This window comes from Tribolium castaneum, chromosome 10 (assembly GCF_031307605.1).
Source record: "Tribolium castaneum strain GA2 chromosome 10, icTriCast1.1, whole genome shotgun sequence".
Lineage (NCBI taxonomy): Eukaryota > Metazoa > Arthropoda > Insecta > Coleoptera > Tenebrionidae > Tribolium > Tribolium castaneum.
Window position 1 is genome coordinate 11,712,826 of NC_087403.1, and position 3,782 is coordinate 11,716,607.

The 3,782-nt window shown below is 39.0% G+C and overlaps 1 long non-coding RNA gene across 1 annotated transcript in view; it reads right to left on the reverse strand.

The window, feature by feature from the left end:
• Window positions 1-603: 603 nt before the first annotated feature.
• LOC135267252 (uncharacterized) overlaps window positions 604-3,782 on the reverse strand; it is a 3,299-nt gene continuing 120 nt past the window's right edge. The window contains exons 1-2 of the long non-coding RNA XR_010335643.1: window positions 933-3,782; window positions 604-885 (exon numbers count right to left, since the gene is read on the reverse strand). The exon at window positions 933-3,782 is cut by the window's right edge and continues 120 nt beyond it. This is a non-coding gene — a long non-coding RNA (uncharacterized LOC135267252). The remainder of the gene's footprint in view (window positions 886-932) is intronic.

Below are 3,782 nucleotides of genomic sequence, written 5' to 3' on the forward strand. Positions count from 1 at the left end.
TCGATGGAATAATTAGTGGTAAATTGTTTCCGCAAATATTAGGCCCGAACAAAGTAGAAGGTTCACTTGGAAGCCCAATCGCTTTAGAAACTACACTAGGATACATAGTTATGGGCGAAATACCATATGTAGCCGCGAATTGTGAAACACATTCATTTTGTTTGATTGAGGAACCATCTCTAGATAAAGCACTTGAAAAATTTTGGTCAATGGAAGAGGTTCCCAGTCCCAGTGTTTCATTGAATAAAGATGACGCAAAATGTGAAGAACTTTTCGTTTCTACGGTTAAACGCGAACCGTCCGGAAAATACATAGTCTCGCTTCCTTTTAAAGAATTTCCTCCTAATTTGGGTAGTTCATTTCAAAACGCTTTTCGAAGATATCTAGCTTTAGAAAGAAAATTTCGCTCAATGCCAGCATTTCATCAAAGTTATTGCGATGCAATACAAGATTTCATCGAGCAAGGTCACATGTCTTTAGTAGAGCCACATAGATTGAATAGCGAATCTTCATTTTACATTCCGCATCATGCTATTTTTAAGGAAAGTACTAGTACTCCACTGAGAGTTGTGTTTGATGCTAGCGCCAAAGGTAGTAATTCGCTTTCTTTGAACGATGTTTTATATACTGGTGAAAAATTACAAACCGATATAGTTTCTTTGCTACTGAATTTTAGACTATTTGCTGTAGCCATGACCGCTGACGTACGTCAGATGTATAGACAAATTTGGCTTAATCCCGATCATCGATGCTTTCAAAGAATTCTCTGGCGATTTTCGATTAATGAACCTCTCCAAACATACGAAATCAATGTAGTCTCTTTTGGAGTCAAAGCCTCGCCATTTTTAGCTCTTCGTACAGTTAAGCAACTTGCCTCGGACGAATCTAGAAATTTTCCGTTAGCTTCAGGAATTGTAAATAGAGATACATACATGGACGATGTTGTAACTAGTGTTCCTACCAGTGAAGAAGCTATTGCGTTGTACCGCGATTTAATTGGTTTGTTTAGGGCCGGGGGGTTTAGCTTAACCAAATGGACAACAAACTCTAATGAACTATTGTCAGAAATTTTAGAACCGGAACGCTGCTTTCAGCCCGTTGAATTTAGCAATGATTCCTTGAAGGTCTTAGGTTTTCAGTGGCATCCGCAAACCGACTTGCTTGGTTTTAAAATTAGTGTTCCTGACATAGAATGTACGAAACGGAATATTTTGTCAATAATTGCTCGCATTTGGGATCCTTTAGGATTGTTGGCTCCCGTTACCTTATATGCAAAATTATTGATTCGGGAAATTTGGGTTCAAAAACTTGGTTGGGACGATCCTGTATCGGCTGATATACAAAAAATTTGGAGTCTTTTAAAAAGAGAGTTGCATCTTTTGGAAAACTTTGAAATTCCGCGTCATTTAGGAACTTGTAGTAATTTACCTGTGACAATTGTTGGATTTGCAGACGCATCAGAAAAGGGTTATGGAGCGGTAGTGTATGTAAAAGTTCCAGAAAAGGTACCTACTGTTAGAATCATTTGTGCTAGATCAAAAGTTGCTCCGTTAAAGTCACTTTCGATACCCAGATTAGAGCTTTGTGCTGCGCTTCTTTTAGCTAGACTGATCCATTTTGTAGAAAGCACTTTCCAATCGCGATTAATTATAGAAAACATTGTTGCTCTGACTGATTCTTCGGTCGTACTTAACTGGATAAACGCATCTCCTCATCGTTGGCACACTTTTGTAGCAAATCGCGTGGCAAAAATTCAAGAATTAGTGCCGTCGGTTAATTGGTATCATGTCGATGGGAAGGAAAACCCAGCCGACCCAATTTCTAGGGGTCTAACACCGGCGCACCTTTTAAACCACCCGATTTGGCTAACTGGTCCTAGTTGGTTATTTATGGACGAACAGTTATGGCCTATTAACTCTTCAACTAATACAGACGAACCTCCTCTCGAAGAGAAACCGATAGTTCTCGTCACTTTCTCACGTTGTGTCAACCCTTTACGACAACTTATAGATAGATCGTCTTCGTATAGTAAATTGCGCAATGCAGTTGTATATGTTCTCAGATTTCTTAAGATATTGCCAAAAGGAAATCCTATTACACTCAAAGACTTAGAAACCGCTGAATTAACGCTAGTTAGACTTGTCCAAAGAGAACATTTTGCTTCAGATTTAGCTTTGTTAGAGCAAAATAAACCTTGTTCGCCTAAAATTCGTGCCTTATGTCCGTTTCTTAAAGATGGAGTTATTAGAGTAGGAGGACGTCTATCAAACTCAAATTTAGAATATGATCAGCAGCATCCGTTTTTGCTGCCCAAAAAAGACCACTTGGTGGATCTCTTAATAGACTATTTTCACCAACGTAATTTACATACTGGTCCGCATCTTACACTGTCGTTGTTGCGTCAGAAATTTTGGATTTTAGCTGCACGAAATGTTGTTAGACATCGCATTCGCAACTGTAATTATTGCTTTAAATTTCGTCCTCGCGCAACTTTCCCATGTATGGCGGATTTGCCCGCTCCTAGAATTACAGAAGCGAAACCATTTTTGCACAGTGGTGTAGATTATGCCGGACCATTCTATATCACTCTGACTCGTCGTAGAGGTGTAAAAAGCCAGAAAGCTTATTTATGCTTATTTATTTGTTTAGTTACCAAAGCCTTACATCTAGAAGTGGCTTCTGACCTATCCACTGCGACTTTTATTAATGCCTTTAAACGTTTTTTATCCCGTCGTGGTCCATGCTCGGTTTTGTATTCCGATTGTGGTACAAATTTTATTGGAGCTAAAACTGCCCTAGACGATTTGTCAAAATTTGTGACCTCACAAGAGTATCATTCTAGTATTGATGATGAATTGATAAAACGAAATGTAGTATGGAAATTTAATCCTCCAGCAGCACCTCACTTTGGAGGAATCTGGGAGGCAAACATTAAAAGTGTGAAGTCTCATTTAACTAAAGTTATTGGCACCCAAATTTTGACTTATGAAGAATTTACGACGGTTATTACTCAAATAGAGGCTTTATTAAATTCTCGACCATTGTGTATGCTCAGCTCGGATCCTAACGAGCCGTTAGCTTTGACGCCTGCTCATTTTTTGACAGGGACGCCCCTTCAATCGCTACCAATTCAAAATTTAGACATGTCGACTAATTTAGTAACCCGAAAAGAACTGCTCGATCAAATTTTGCAAACGTATTGGAAACGATGGCACGTGGAATATCTACATAATTTGCAAGTTCGTCAAAAATGGAATAAGCCATCTTCTCCAATAAAGGTCGGTACGGTCGTAGTTTTGCGGACGGATAACACCCCACCGTTGCATTGGCCATTAGGGGTCGTTCAAGAGGTCTTTCCTGGCAAGGATGGGATAGTTCGCGTCGCCAGCGTCAAAACTCCCAATGGTCTTTATAAACGACCTATAGTTCGTCTATGTCCCCTTCCAAATCAGTGATCGTTTTGATCCTATAATTTTGTTTTTAGTTATTTGTTCTTTGGGTGGATGCAATTACTTGCAGTTTAATTTAATTTAATATTTATTATTATTATGCGGAAGGGAACTTATATTTCTTTTCTTTAGTTGATAATTTAGTTTTAGTTAACTTCATTCCTTAACGGTCGGGGGGAATGTTAGCGCCTCTTTTCATTTAGGGGTTTTTGTAATCTTCTTACTAAGAGATAAGAGTAGTAGTAGTCGCGAAGCGATCGGGTGGCAGCCACACGCCGCATTTTACAGTACATTTTTTAATAGTTAATTTAGTTGTGCCGTACCGTCAAGGTT